This window comes from Lithobates pipiens, unplaced genomic scaffold, assembly GCF_037356315.1.
Source record: "Lithobates pipiens isolate NorthernLeopardFrog02 unplaced genomic scaffold, aLitPip1_a1.2 Scaffold_27, whole genome shotgun sequence".
Lineage (NCBI taxonomy): Eukaryota > Metazoa > Chordata > Amphibia > Anura > Ranidae > Lithobates > Lithobates pipiens.
Genome location: NW_027507788.1, coordinates 85,824,123 through 85,840,637, shown reverse-complemented (window position 1 = coordinate 85,840,637; position 16,515 = coordinate 85,824,123).

Sequence of the window (16,515 nt, the reverse complement as noted above, 5' to 3'; positions counted from 1 at the left end):
TATTGCAGAGTATTGGCACAGTATTGCAGAGTATTGATGGGGTATTGCAGAGTATTGGCAGGGTATTGCAGAGTATTGGCAGGGTATTGAAGAGTATTGGCAGAGTATTGAAGAGTATTGGCAGGGTATTGCAGAGTATTGGCAGGGTATGTATTGCAGAGTATTGGCAGAGTATTGACAGGGTATTGCAGAGTATTGGCAGGGTATTTATTGGCAGAGTATTGGCAGGGTATTGCAGAGTATTGCAGAGTATTGGCACAGTATTGCAGAGTATTGATAGGGTATTGCAGAGTATTGGCAGGGTGTTGCAGAGTATTGGCAGGGTATGTATTGCAGAGTATTGGCAGGATATTGAAGAGTATTGGCAGACTATTGAAGAGTATTGGCAGGGTATTGCAGAGTATTGGCAGGGTATGTATTGGCAGGGTATTGCAGAGTATTGGCAGGGTATTGCAGAGTATTGACAGAGTATTGCAGAGTATTGATAGGGTACTGCAGAGTATTGGCAGGGTATTGCAGAGTATTGGCAGGGTATGTATTGCAGAGTATTGGCGGGGTATTGCAGAGTACTGCAGAGTATTGGCGGGGTATTGCAGAGTATTGATAGAGTAGTGCAGAGTATTGATAGGGTAGTGCAGAGTATTGATAGGGTAGTGCAGAGTATTGATAGGGTATTGCAGAGTATTGGCAGGGTATTGCAGAGTATTGATACTGATAGGGTATTGCAGAGTATTGATGAGTATTGGCAGGGTATTGCAGAGTATTGATGATTATTGGCAGGGTATTGCAGAGTATTGATGAGTATTGGCGGGGTATGTATTGCAGAGTATTGGCGGGGTATTGCAGAGTATTGATAGGGTAGTGCAGAGTATTGATAGGGTAGTGCAGAGTATTGGCAGGGTATTGCAGAGTATTGATACTGATAGGGTATTGGCAGGGTATTGCAGAGTATTGATGAGTATTGGCAGGGTATTGCAGAGTATTGATGAGTATTGGCAGGGTATTGCAGAGTATTGATGAGTATTGGCAGGGTATTGCAGAGTATGGATGAGTATTGGCAGGGTATTGCAGAGTATGGATGAGTATTGGCAATTTGGCAGGGTATTGCAGAATGCAACTTACTTACACACTAGTGACTGACCTCCTGGTATTTATTCTCTTCCCTTCTGTTCTGGGGGGAGAAGAAGTAAACTTGAAAAGTGCAGCGGCTGTGGCAACAGGAGGCACTGGGTAGAGGGGAGCGGGAGGACAGTCCGGCGCGCAGCGTGTGTCACACTGACTGACGGTCTCGCGCCAGTGCGTGCCCACGTGCACGGCCAAAGTCATGTGACCGGTTGCTAGATGCGGAGCGGCCCCTGCCTAGCAACCAGTCACTCGGCGGCTGAGGAGCGGCGCGGACTACGTGCTGCATAGCCTCAGCCCGGCTCAGACAGCTAATGGGAACGGCGTTCCCGCTGTGGAAATAGTACAGGAACGCCGTTCCCATGCGTTCCCGCAGCACTCGAGCCCTGGGTCCTGGCCTTAGAGAATAATGGTTGTAGCACAAGCATGTGCTGAACTGCAGATTGTCATGGCCATCACTTCCCAGGGTCATCTAAAGATTAGGGGGCACTTTAGAAGATTATAGACCAGGGAACATTGAATAGAAGTAAATACTGCCCAACTTTGGGTGGTGGAAAGTGTCTCTGACTCTAAGAGGTGTGAGTTATATGATATTTTTTCATTTAAAACTGCACCTATTTATTCAGTGAAGCTAGAATTGTAAGCCTGTAAATTATCCTCGGATTATTATTATTATTATTATTATAATAATACAGGATTTATATAGCGCCAACAGTTTGTGCAGCACTTTACAACATCGGGCAAGACAGTACAATTACAATACATTTCATTACAGGAGGGATCAGAGGGCCCTGCTCGTTAAAGCTTACAATCTAGAAGGGAGGTTCAAGTGGAACAAAGGGTAGCCAGGGGGGATGATCAGATGGACAAAATGAAAATACAGTTGTTAGGTGTGGGTAGGATAGGCTTCACTGAAGATGAGGATTTTCAGGGACCGTCTAAAAGTGAATAGAGTAGGAGATAGATGGACAGATTGGGGGTAAGGAGTTCCATAGGCTTGGAGAGGCTCTGGAAAAGTCCTGGAGACGAGCATGGGAGGAGGTGATGAGTGAGCTAGAGAGCAGGAGGTCTTGAGAAGAACGACGATTATGTTGGTATTTTGAGACTAGGTCAGTGATGTAGCTGGGGGAAGAGTTGTGGATTGCTTTTTAGGTAGTTGTTAGTATTTGGAATTGAATTGAATTCGAATTTCGGTGAGGGGAAGCCAGTGGAGAGGCTGACAGAGAGCAGTAGCAGAGACAGAGCGCTTGGTAAGGTGAATGAGTCTGGCAGCAGCATTCATGATGGACTGCAGGGGGGATAGAGTATGCAGAGGTAGGCCAATGAGGAGGGGAAACCGAAACCTAAGGTAGCTACTTTTCTTTTCTCCTGGTGTTGGTACGCAAGTTAAAAGCGGGACACAACAGCAGGGGAAAAGTTTATTTTCTTTTTTTTTTTCTGACAATGAGGAGGGGGTTGCAGTAATTGAGGCGAGAGATAACCAGGGAGTGAATTAAGAGCATGGTTGTATCATTGGTTAGAAAGGGGTGTATTTTGGAGATGTTTTGTAGGTTGAGGTGGCAAGATTTGGACAGTGATTGGACATGCGGCTTAAAAGAGAGTTCAGAGTCCAGGACAACTCCTAGGACCTTGGCATGTGGGGATGGGCTGATAGTTGTTACATCAATTTTGACAGAGAGATCAGGTGAAGTGGAATGTGGGGGAGGAAAAATGATAAGTTTGGTTTTGTATAGATTAAGTTTGAGGAAGTGGTGCAACATCCAGACTGATATGTCTGATAGATGAATGTGACCAAGATAACAACATGACTGTGGTATACCAGATATGCTGCTTCCAGAAAAAAAACCCAACCTTACCTTATATCCCATTAAATTGACACCACACTGGTTGGAGTAAGAAAGGCAGTAGCAGCCTGCATTTATTATTTTTTAAAACAAATTAAACAAATAAATTCCAATAGGGAAAAACTCTGTATGAAAATATGTACTCTCTCAAGAATATAAATTTTTTAACAATAACAAACAATATCCCAATATAACTACTGAATAGCAACCACTGCATGGCATTGGTCTGTGCAGGCAATTATCACCAAACATCTAAAACCATGACCAAATTGACACTGCGGTCCCTCTCCAAGCGTAATAATGGGCCTCAAGCCGACAAGCAGGCTCAAAGACAAACGCTGGCCGCAGTGCCCCATAACACTTTCCGTCTAACCTCCGTTAGCCGGAAACCACCATCATGACCCCATCCAGAGATAGTTCCTGAACCATTTTGCCATATCTCCTTCGCCTGCACAGACCAAAAACCCGCCACCGCATGAGGAAGTAACCCACTTACTACCGCATGCCCCTCCACACCCGAAGCGCCCTCTCAATACCATCCTGGATCCCAAGAGTCCATAGTTCAATGCCCACGTCATTTAAGTGAACCCCATCGCTTCTCAGGTATCTCCAAGTCTCGAACTCGAGTTCCAAATGCCTGATGGCCAATCCCTCATTCCGGACCATGAAGTTACTGACCGCTCTGTTCACCTTCCTCCGAGCTCTATTCACCCCCTCAACGGACCTGGCCATCCGCCAAGTGGTGCGGGCCACCATGTCCAACCAAACTATAATCATGTGCGGAAAATCCATGCTGAAACGCCACACGTCAAACTGAATGTCACGGGTAAGATCGATCATAGTCCTGCTGCCCAAGTCATTACCTCCTGCATGGATAACTAGTACATCCGGGGGCCTGTCCCTCTGTGCAAAATGATGCACCTCCCCCACCAATCTGCCCCACAACATACCCGGGAAACCCAACCACTTGATACAGACCTCACTTTTAGCAAAACTCAAACGTCTGCCTCCCCTCCTAGCATCACCCTGATGTGCCCCCCAGCACACATAGGAATGGCCCATTATCCAGACCAATCCTTTTGCCGTACCTGAAACAGAAGAAAACAGAAAAACCAGCCGTGAGCACCACAGTCCCGTGTCACCACAACCTGAAAAACTAACAAGCCCTCAACCAAAAAACCTCGTCCCAGGTCAACCTGCCACCCCGCTGCCCCTTGTTCCTGTCCCATTTTGTTCTATTTCTTTACATTTCCCTTTTTTTTATTTTTATTCATTGTATTGACTTCGCCCAGGAGGTGCCAGCCCCGTTAGACCCAGCACCATTCCATACCAACCACCCGACCACCACCACGGGTCCTTGTCCAGGGTACCACCCAGCCCCCTCCAACCTCAAACTGCATCCCGTTTTCCAGGCTTCTCAAAAACCAAATCCCACAACCAGACAGGGCAGGGAGTCCCGAACCTTTCCGCCCCAGGCACCAACTTCCTGAACTTGTCCCACTGGAACCTGGACAAAGCGTCCACCACCACGTTCTCAACACCCGGAAGGTGCACCGCATGAATGAACACATTCAACTGCAAGCACCGCAACACCAAGTGACGCAGCAATCGGATGACGGGGGAGAAGAGGCCGTATTATGATTAATGACCTGTTATCCCCATGGAAACGCACCTTCTGGTCCCGGAACGAAGCGCCCCACAGTTCCACCCCCAGAACCACTGGAAACAACTCCAGCAGCACCAGATTCGACGTGTGCCCCGCCACCACCCAGGATTGCGGCCAAGGACCCGCGCTCCACTGCCCCCGAAAAAACGCCCCAAATCCAAAAGCCCCAGCCGCATCAGTGAACAGTTCCAGGTCAAAGTTGCTGACCGGCCCTGACATCCACATCACCTGCCCATTGAAGGACTCCAAAAAGGTCTGCCAAACCTTCAGGTCCGCCTTATGCGATTTCACTAATCGCACAAAATGAGTCGGAGACCTGACACCTGCCGTGCTGGCCGCCAACCTGCGGTTGAAAACCCGTCCCATTGGTAAAATCCTACAGGCAAAATTGAGCTTACCCAGGACCGATTGCAATCTCCGCAGCTGAACCTTCTGCACACCCAACAACTCCGATATCTCCCGCCTCAAGTCCACCAACTTGTCCTCAGGCAACCGGCATTCCATGGCCTAGGAATCCAAGACGATTCCCAGAAACACGATGACCGTACGAGGTCCCTCAGTTTTTTCCGGCGCCAAAGGAATGCCAAATTTTTGCGCAATATGCTGCAGCGTCGCCAGCAAGATCGCACAAACCCTGGAATCCGGCGGCCCAATGCACAGGAAATCGTCGAGGTAGTGAATGATCGAATTCACCCCCGACACATCCCTCATCACCTATTCAACGAACGAGCTGAATTGTTCAAAAACCGCACAGGAAATTGAACAGCCCATCGGCAAGCACTGATCCACATAGAAACCATCCTCCCAATGACACCCCAACAAACGAAAACTATCTGGATGCACTGGCAACAACCGAAAGGCCGATTCCACGTCCGTTTTCGCCAGTAACGCCCCTTTACCATACCTGCGCACCCAATTCACCGCCGCGTCAAACGACGTGTATGACACGGAGCAAACCTCCAGAGCGATCCCATCATTCACCGACCCACCCTTCGGAAAGGAAAGGTGGTGAATAAGCCTAAACTTTTGGGGCTCCTTCTTAGGCACCACACCCAACGGAGAGACCACCAAGTCCTCCCAAGGAGGCAAAGTTAAAGGGCCACTCATCCTACCCAACGCAACCTCCTTCCGCAGTTTCTCCGAAACCACCTCCGAATGTTGCAATGCCGACTTCAAATTGGGTGCCAATGGGGGAATTACCGTCAACGCGCAAGGAATCCTAAACCCATCCGTAAATCCAGCCTCCAGAAGCTTCGCTGCCCTCCTGTCCGGATACCTACCGAGAAACGTCCGCATCCTTGCCACCATCACCGGAGTCCTCCCTCTTGTTGTTAACCTCCACCGCAGCCTGAACACTCGTGCTTGAACCTGCAACCACCGCCAAACTTGCAGGTTCCAGAGTTGTACTGCCAACACACCCCTTTTTTATTCCCGGCCGGTTGTCCTGGGGCCAAAGGTCCACCGCCCCCCCCCCTGAAAAAACTGCCCGGGGCCCTCGCAGTCGTCATCAAACGCATCCACAAGCTGATGTCCTTGTGGTCCCATCGCAGGTCCGGCCGTACCGCCCTCCTCTGTCTAAACTGTTCATCATAACGTAACCACGCGGTGCCGCCGTACACCCGGTAAGCCTCCCCGATCGAATCCTGGTAGCAAAACAACGCCGAACAATGTTCGGAGTGTTTTTCCCCTATAACACTGGCCATAATGGCAAACGCCTGTAACCATTTCGCAAATGTCCTAGGAATTAATCTATATCTCAGTTTTTCTTCATCCTCCTTCTTGGAATCGTCAGGCTTCACCCTATCCAAGTTGAACTTCTCCAGCGGCAACAAAGAGAAGATCTCCAAATACTCACCCTTCAACAGCTTTTCCCGAACCTCCTGCTTCAGATGAGCCCCCAACGGTCCCTCGTAACAAACGTAGACCTCACATCGTGCCGCATCCGCCAGCCTAGTAATGTCCTGCCTTACACCCTTGTCGCCGGACGCTGCCACCTTGTCGCCTGCCTGAACCACACTTGTGACACTCCCCTCTCCTTCCACAACCTGCCCCCCAACCACCGGCCCCATAACAGGCCGAGTCGCAGCTACGCACGCCCCGGCCACACCGCCCCCCGGGGGCACCCACGCTGCCCCCGGCCCCACCGGCGTCGCAACACCCAGTTCAAACCGACTCACCAGTTCTTTTAAACCCACCAAAATACCCTGCAAGTCCTGTGAAACCCCAGCCCCCCAACCCACGAACCCAGGCTATGCCCCCCCGCAGTCCCCCTGCCCCAAGTTACCTGACGTACACAATCCCAGTAAAGAAGCAGGTGACTTACCGGGCTGCACAGGAGACGTCCCATCAGCCGATCGTCCGAGCCCTCCGGATCCCATCCTGCCACCTGGGAGGGCCGCATCAGTTGCCCCATCTGAGTCATCCATGGCTCTCGGCTCTCGCTCCTCCTCCGATGAAGAGGACCTGCTGGAAGGCTCCCCTCTGGCTGCCGCTGTGCTGGCCGTCCTCCGCGCCCGCCTACGCTCTGCATGACCGCCCTCCGACTTCCGTGTGGCTTTGCCGCGACCAGCGCAACCACTCACCGACCCGCAGGCTCCAGCCTTGCTCGCTGTGGCCCTGTGCAGCCGCCGTCCCAGTCCATGGCGATCCCCTGCCGCGGCAGTGACAGGCCCGGGGGTCCCAGATCTCCCAGGACCCTTCCATGCCCCCACACTGCTCAGCTCCGCTCCGGGGGCGGGGCCAGCGTACGGACGCCAATCCAGAACCCGGTCCCCTGCCGTCTCCAATGCAGGCCTGGGAACCCCCCCCCCCGTGTCAGCTTGCTGTGCCTTGTCCTGGGTGAGGGCTGCCTGAAGGGGGTCCAAAGCACAGTCCCCTGCCGTCTGCAAGGCAGGCCTGGGGACATCCACTCTCCCCCTCGTGCTCCTGGTACGCAGCTCCGTTCGGGGGGGGGGCCAGCGCTCACAGAAGCCACTCGTCCGGTCGGTCTGTGCGCCATCCCCACCGCCCTGAGCCTCCCCCGCGTGACAGATCTCGTCCGTGTAGCAGCCGATCCCGGGAGCCCAGAGCAGTCATAGCCACCTTCTTCGCCGGGGGAGCCGCCGCTCGACCCGCCAGGCCACTGCCCCCCGCCCTCGGACCCCCCCTGACGGTCGGGCAAGAACCGCTCCGGCAGCCGGGGCCTCCGCGCCCGCGTGCCCCCCCCATGTCCTCCCACAGCCACTGTCTCCGGCCGAGTCACTAAACCCCCCAGGGAAGCTAGTAGCCAGTCCTCACCCCGGACCGCCGCCTCTTCCCGCAACTGTGCCAGCAGCCACTCTACCGACTCCATGCTGCAACTTTTTCTTCCTTCTGTTGAACTCCCAGCATGCCCCGGGAGACTATATTGACTGTTTTTTGTCCCCGCCCCCTCGGCACCTTCGTCCTTCCCCCATTCTTTCTGCTATCCTACTGTTAACCCCGTCATGTCCGCCCTACACTTATCGCCTTGGCTGTCAGCTACGGGCTCTCTGTACTGAAATGCAGGTACCTTTGCCTACAAACACCTATTTTAGCTTTTAATTCTTTGCCTAGGCCATCCAAAGGGCAGCTACAAATACTGCTAAAAATCAGCAGCTACAAATACTGCAGCTGCTGACTTTTAATATAAGGACACTTACCTGTCGTGGGAGCCCGCAATGTCCTCACCCGAAGCCGACCCGTCCCTCGGCTCCGAGTGCAGGTGCCGACATCCTTAGTAAGGGAAACAGGAAGGGATCCTTGTGGCTTCACAGTCTGTTTCCTACTGCACATGTGCGAGTCTTGTTGCTGCTGTCTTCTGGAAGTGTGTCTCCCAGAAGACAGATACCTGGATATGACAGGTATCTGCTTCCCCCTCCCCCCTGAAAGGTGCCAAATGTGGCACCAGAGGGGGGGGGGAATCCGATCAGCTGAAGTTCAATTTCTGGGTGGAGCTCCGCTTTAAGCAAGGCATCTTCTCTCTGACAGTCCACCTCCACCCAGGATCATTAGTACTCACTGGAATGGGATCTCTGCAGTACATAGGTACACCTCTCCCATGACCCTTCAGATGAATAGCCTCACTCAGGAAACTCTTGGCCAGGCCTAAAAGGCTTTTTGCAACTTGACCTAGCCCTCACCTCCATAAGGGTCAGGAAGTCCACATCCTATGTGCAGGTCTACATCTCCCTGGCCTCCAGCCCTGTCCAGGGCCTCCACTTTATCTGCATACGTGTTGGGTGTTTGGCTCCCATGCCCCAACTGCGCTAGAGCTCCTCCCAAGCTGGCTTATAAGTGGGCACTGACTCACCCATGACATTAATGCAGGAGGGCTCTAACTAAAAGGGGCCTAGCACCTGAAACACTGCCTTCTGTAACCAGACACTATTCTGGAACAGAGCCACATAGTGGCAGGCTAGCTAGCGTCACCTGCCTACATGTATGTGCCATACATGTGGAATCCTCATGCACTACTACTACAGTGATCTTAACTAGTTTCTGGGTTTGGGCAGCAGCCCTGCTGCATTGCGAAAATTGGATTGGATGAGGTGGAGAAGTGGGGTGTGATGTCATAATCTCTATCTTGCCAGATTCCTTGCATTCATTGGGAAAAGCAGTGGCGGCCTGTGCATTAAGGGCGCACGGGCGCCACCCCCTCTCTCCTGTCATCCCCTCTATCACCAATAGATAGATTCATGCATTGCATGAATCTATCTATGGCCATCGCTGCCACCCCCTATTCAGGCGCCGGCTCCTTTTTGGGGACAGGGCACCTGAATTTCAGTGGCAGGGGGTGTTTTTGAAGCACCTGATTAGAGCCACAGGCTCTAATAGGCATCAAAAAAGGTGACCTGTGAGCGCCATGCTGGGTGCTCGCAGGTCACTCAGCTGTGTTAGAAAAGCAAATTAATATTTGCTTTCCTAACACTAAACTGCCTCTCTGCCAATCAGGAGCTGGGGCCTGTTACCTGTCACATGATTGGCTGAAATGACAGGCGCCGCTACTGGACACCTATCGGGAGGAGAGGACGAGAAATGAGGATGGCAGGAGATGCTTTAAGGACCCCGCTTGTCACCGTCACCCGCTGAGCCACCAAGACAGGGTAAGTGCTGGGCAGATGGCAAGCGGACAGGGGGTCACACTGGGGGCATTCAAGGGCACACTGGCAGCATTTAATGGGCACACTGGCAGCATTTGATGGGCACTGTCAGCATATGATGGGCACACGGCAGCATTTGATGGGCACCCTGGCAGCGTTTAATGGGCACCCTGGCAGCGTTTAATGGGCACACTGGCAGCGTTTAATGGGCACAATAGAAGCGTTTGGAACAGTGGCTGTAATTGATGGCACAGTGGCAGCGTTTGAGGGCACAGTGGCAGCGCTTGATGGGCACCGTGGTAGCGTTTGATGGCACAGTGGCTCCAATTGATGGCACAGTGGCAGCATTTGATGGCACAGTGGCAGCGTTTGATGTGCACAGTGGTAGCATTTGATGGCACAGTGCCTGCAATTGATTTTTTTTTCAAAAAAAATTTGCGCCCCCCCCCCCAAAATATTTTGAGCACCAGCTGCCACTGGGGAAATGTATGGTGTTCTCTAAATGGCCCTCATGCTGAGCAGGTGACCTCCTATGGTCACTAAGCAGCAGGGCAGCCACTTGGTAGCGTACCTGCAAGCTAGTGAAGATCACTGGAGTGGCAGTGCCTACCACAGTGATTTCCAGCTTCAACACAAATCCTACAGGTATGGCACATACATACTTACAGTACATTGGACCAATGTAACTATGGAGAAATTGCCATACCTAAACTTCAGCTTTAATGAGGATGAGGGCTGGATTCAAATTTGAAAAGATTCATTATAGAGAATATAAAATTGATATATTTGTATTTGTTTGAATACTCCACAGCCAGCAACAGCATATGGGACAGTGCACTGGTTGGTAGTTAAAACCTGACAGTGATTTTATTCCTTCCACACTTTATCTCCATCAAACCAAAATTGGATCATCTGCATGCACATTTGCCAGATCCTATCTGCCGCACATCTAGATGTGCCATCCTGTTTAGGACATTTACTAAATTTATAATATGGTGAAATATACCAAATAGCTGGTGTATACAAGCAAATCCAGGCAAGTGAATGATCTGGATCTGCCAACTATATACAGTACATGCCTTCCCTGTCATGCAAGTCCTTTATAGATAAAAGCTATCTGAGTTCAGGGGGAATTCACATTTTCTTACCTTATTGAGTAAATCATTAAAATATTACTTGCCATTGTAAAATGTGTTCATTTTTATAGTGTGCTATATAATTTGATATAAAAACTGATGAAAATTGTGGATAGAGTTAATTGCACGCCATTGAGGCAAAGTAAATGAAACACTGCCACTTAGTGGCTACGAATGCCACTGAGAATGTTAGTATGACTTCTAAGCGTCCTAAAGTGTATACTATACATACTACAGTATATACTGTACTTTATTTTGGGTATGTTAGGCAATTAAAAGCCTTTTCTTTTTTTTTTCTTTTCTTTTTACTTTCTGTGTACCTTTGGGGAATTTTTCCTTTCTTCCTGTCTCAAAGATGCAACAATAAGTTAGAGAAATCTTCCAAAGTAAGGGTAATTCCTCTCTTAGACAGTTGTCCTTGGAACATATGTCCCTATAGCAGGGGCGTACCTAGAGCATTTGGCACCCGGGGCGGATCCTATATCTGGCACCCCCCCCCCCCACCATAAAATGTAAAAACACCCACCGTGTCCCCTGCATACCTCTGCATCCTTCAATATCTTTTTGTCACTACTGTGTAACCCCCCTCTCCACAACTGCACCTCTGGACCCCTTTAAATTACACAGCACCCTGCACCTCTGGACCCCTTTCCATTACACAGGACCTTGCACCTAAGGACCTCTTTACATTACACAGCAGCCTACACCTCTGGACCCCTTTACATTACACAGCAGCCTACACCTCTGGACCCCTTTACATTACACAGCAGCCTGCACCTCTGGACCCCTTTACATTACACAGCAGCCTGCACCACTGGACCCCTTTACATTACACAGCAGCCTGCACCTCTGGACCCCTTTACATTACACAGCTCTTGAACCTCCGGACCCCTTTACATAACATAGCACCCTGAACCTCCTGACCCCTTTACATTACACAGCGCCCTGCACCTCTGGACCCCTTTACATTACACAGCACCCTGTACCTCTGGACCCCTTTACATTACACAGGACCTTGCACCTAAGGACCTCTTTACATTACACAGCAGCCTGCACCTCTGGACCCCTTTACATTACACAGCTCTTGTACCTCTGGACCCCTTTACATAACATAGCACCCTGAACCTCCTGACCCCTTTACATTACACAGCCCTTGTACCTATGGATCTCTTTACATTACACAGCACCCTGAACCTCTGGACCCCTTTACATTACACAGCCCTTGTACCTCTGGACCCCTTTACATTACACAGCACCCTGAACCTCTGCACCCCTTTACATTACACAGCCCCTCACAGCTCTGGACCCTCTGCATGTTACACAGATCCCCTACAGTGCAGACCCCCCTCCCTACCATACAGACCCCCATCTACAGTGTAGACCCCCCTACAGTACAGGATCCTCCCCTACAGTGCAGACCCTCCTACAGTACAGACCCCTCCACCCTATAGCGCAGACCCCCCCCCTACAGTGCAGACCCTCCTACAGTACAGACCCCTCCCCCTACAGCGCGGACCCCCCTACAGTACAGACTCCCCTACAGACCCCCCTACAGTGCCGAATCTTCCCCTACAGTACAGACCCCCCTACAGTGCAGGACCCCTTCTACATTGCAGGACCCCCCTACAGTGCAGGACCCCTACAGTGCAGACCCCCTACAGTGCAGGACCCCCCTACAGTGCAGGACCCCTTCTACAGTGCAGGACCCCCCTACAATGCAGAACCCCCCTACAGTGCAGGACCCCTTCTACAGTGCAGGACCTCCCTACAGTGCAGGAACCCCCTACAGTGCAGGACCCCCCCCTACAGTGCAGGACCCCTTCTACAGTGCAGACCCCCTACAGTGCAGACCCCCTACAGTGCAGGACCCCCCCCTACAGTGCAGACCCCCTACAGTGCAGACCCCCTACAGTGCAGGACCCCCCTACAGTGCAGAACCCACCTACAGTGCAGAACCCACCTACAGTGCAGGACCCCTTCTACAGTGCAGGACCTCCCTACAGTGCAGGACCCCCCTACAGTACAGGACCCCCCCCCCCCTACAGTGCAGGACCCCCCCTACAGTGCAGGACCCCTTCTACAGTGCAGACCCCCTACAGTGCAGGACCCCCTACAGTGCAGGACCCCCCCTACAGTGCAGACCCCCTACAGTGCAGGACCCCCTACAGTGCAGGACCCCCCTACAGTGCAGGACCCCCCTACAGTGCAGGACCCCTTCTACAGTGCAGGACCTCCCTACAGTGCAGGACCCCCCTACAGTGCAGGACCCCCCTACAGTGCAGGGACCCCCCTACAGTGCAGGACCCCCCCTACAGTGTAGGACCCCCTACAGTGCAGGACCCCCTACAGTGCAGGACCCCCCCTACAGTGCAGGACCCCCCTACAGTGCAGACCCCCCTACAGTGCAGGACCCACCACAGTAAAGAACCCCCCTACAGTGCACAGCCTCCCCTAAGGACCCATAGTGTACCTCGAGCCCAAGGCAGCGGCATTGCAGGGGGGAGGTGTGGGCAGCACCCGAGTGAAGTGTCATCTGTCGGCTCAGTGATCCGGGACCCGGCGCAATAATCCCCTTCTCTCTGTGGTCGCGTGACTCACATTGTGCCGTTCTGATCAGTCTCGGGCAGCGGCTGTCACTCACAGCCGAGCAGAGTGAAGCCGCCTCCCCCTCCTTGTCTACACAGTGCTGTGCATAGAGGAGGGGGAGGCGGCTTCACTCTGCTCGGCTGTGAGTGACAGCCGCTGCCCGAGACTGATCAGAACGGCTGCGCGACGCGACCACAGAGAGAAGGGGATTATTGTGCCGGGTCACTGAGCCAGCTGATGTCACTCCACTCGGGTGCTGCTCGCACCCCCCCCCCCTGCAATGCCGCCCACTGCCAGTGCCTCGGGCTCTCTCTGTGTGGGCTGCGAACCCGAGGCACGGCGCTGTCTGACACTTCAGTTGCGGGGGGGGGGGCGCTGGCCTGACACCCCCCCCCCCAGTGTGTGGCACCCGGGGCGGCACGCCCCCCCCGCCCCCCCACTTAGTACGCCCCTATAGAAAAGTTTCCCCTTACCTCATGTTCTGATGACAACTCCAAAATATTAGATTTCCTCTCACTTTATTTCTTGTAAACAATGGTCCCCAGTAAAATAGAATACACACAATGGGGATATAGAGAGCAATAAAAGAATCAGTAGATATTTAAATCAGGATTTCAAGGCAGTTGGGGGTGTAGGATTCAGTAAGAGGAACCACTATGTGCAGCGGAGGAACAGGAAATTGACACTTCTAGCAGAGACAGTTTCTGAAAAGACTATGGGGGACAATTTATTTTTAATGTGGTGGCACATATTGGCTTTACCAGAACATGTACCTCTTGCTTGCCATGCTCCAGTGTTCCCTCATGTAACCTAGAGCTTAGAGAAAGATGCATGTGCGTTTGTGAATGGAAAAATACATGCTTTGCAATGTCTTCCCTTCCCTTGTTTCTGCTTGTTTCTGATTTCGACCTGGATTTCTATCAGTGTCACTGCCTAACAATGCTGCAACTTATATGCTACCTGTTTCTGACTACAGCCTGCAGCTGCTTACCCTTTCTGTATCGCATTTGCCCATTCTTTGCTGATCCTGGACTGTTACTTGACAACACTCTTGTCTGCTCTTTGGGTACCCCTCTGCCCATCTGTTGCTGACCCCCGTTTGATCCCTTGACTCCACATATCTATATGATCTGGCTTCCTCATTTTGCCTTTTGCTGCCTACATCTACATTCTCAAGCTCCAACAAGTCAGAGTTTTGAGATAGGCAATCATGCCACTGAAGTGCCTTGTGCCAACTGTCATGTATAGAGGTACAAGAGAGGCTGTCCTCATCACTTTGGTTTAGGACACATGGTCTATGGTTATCAACTTATCAGGAACATTGAAGGTTTTTTATGTCATTGGACTGCAGGAAGACTATTGTTTTCAGTTAAATTAATCTTGTCTGGGAGAGATCCAGTGAGATATAACAATCAGCAAGGTGCAAACGTTGTGTAGCATGACTACATACTAAGTGCAATGTAAACATGGAGACAATGTCTTAAAATTTTACTTACCGTTGCAAAATTTTGGTGACATGCCTCCCTCTGGGTCATGTGCCTGCAGGTTTACAAATGAGGTTGACTTCAGAAAAGCTGATCCCATGCACCTTCCAGGTTATTGGCCTCCATGATAGCAGGCCTAAATTCAAAGTTGGTGGTAAGCAGCCCAACACAGATACCGCCTTTCCATGTATCGGCAGATGGCAAGTGATTCAGTGGCCCCAAGAAAATCTCTTATAAGCCATGGAAGGTAATCATAATAGCAGGAAAAAAAGTTCTAAAGTAACTTTTTCTGCAGAAAGTTCTACATTACATTGAAAGAAACCCTGTCACTAACTTACAAAATTGTAGCACAAAACACATAAAAATCTTTAAAAAGCCCAATAAATTGCAATTGCTTGCTTTCTCCTTTTTTTTTATTTGTAATTTGACTTTGAACTTAGGGAATAGGGAATTCAAACTTTCCAAGAAGAAGAGTTGATTCCCTTACACGGCCATAGTACTCTCTACCTCCTGCTACGTCATAGTCCTCTCCTATTATGGAAGTAACTAATTGCTTTCTGAGGCTGTCTGAGTCTCCTCTGCCTCTCCCCTCATCTCCCTATATAACTTTTTATGTATCTGCCAGGGGAGAGTGAAGGGGAAAACTACAGAATATCAACTGAATGACAACAGCTCATCTGTTGGGGTTGCTGACATCCCAACCAAGACTGGGGTGCCCAGGAGCAATCACAGGGATAATGAAAACAGCTCATCTGTTGGGGTTGCTGACATCACAACCAAGACTGGGGTGCCCAGGAGCAATCACAGGGATAATGAAAACAGCTCATCTGTTGGGGTTGCTGACATCACAACCAAGACTGGGGTGCTCAGGAGCAATCACAGGGCTTTTGAATGTCTACACAAGGGAGATTTGTTAGGGGTACATAGCACGCATTAAATATGCAAGATACACATACTGTATAATCTTATGAGAAGATCGTTGTTGAAATGAATGTTCTGGCGACAGGGTCTCTTTAATAATTTGCTATCAGAACAGTTCTTTAGGTTCTCAAAGTTTTATTAATTAATTAAACACACATAGGGCGGTAATATTTGCAGTGTCCTTGATGAAATTACGTCCCGCCTTTGTCCCTCTGAATAGAACAGAAAGGACCTGACGTGTTTAACATTTAAATGCTTTTCAGGATAATTTCATCTTTGGCTGTAGAATATTTATGATAGTGAACTGCGAGATTAAACCTTGTACTGAAGCGGCTGTAGATTTATAAATTAAACTACTGACTGGGATTAATAATGAAGTGAAACGCCACAATGTTCTGGAAATTAAATAAATTATAATAAGGATAAAATCAAGTTGTGGTTTAATAGTTGAAATCTTACTTAACCACTACAGCCCCGGACCAATAAACACCTTAAGGACCAGAGGTCTTTTTCCAATTTCGCACTGCGCTGCTTTAACTGGTAATTGCGCAGTCATGCAATATTGCACCCAAACGAAATTTGCGTCCTTTTCTTCCCACAAATAGAGCTTTCTTTTGATGGTATTTGATTGCCTCTGCGATTTTTATTTTTTGCGAT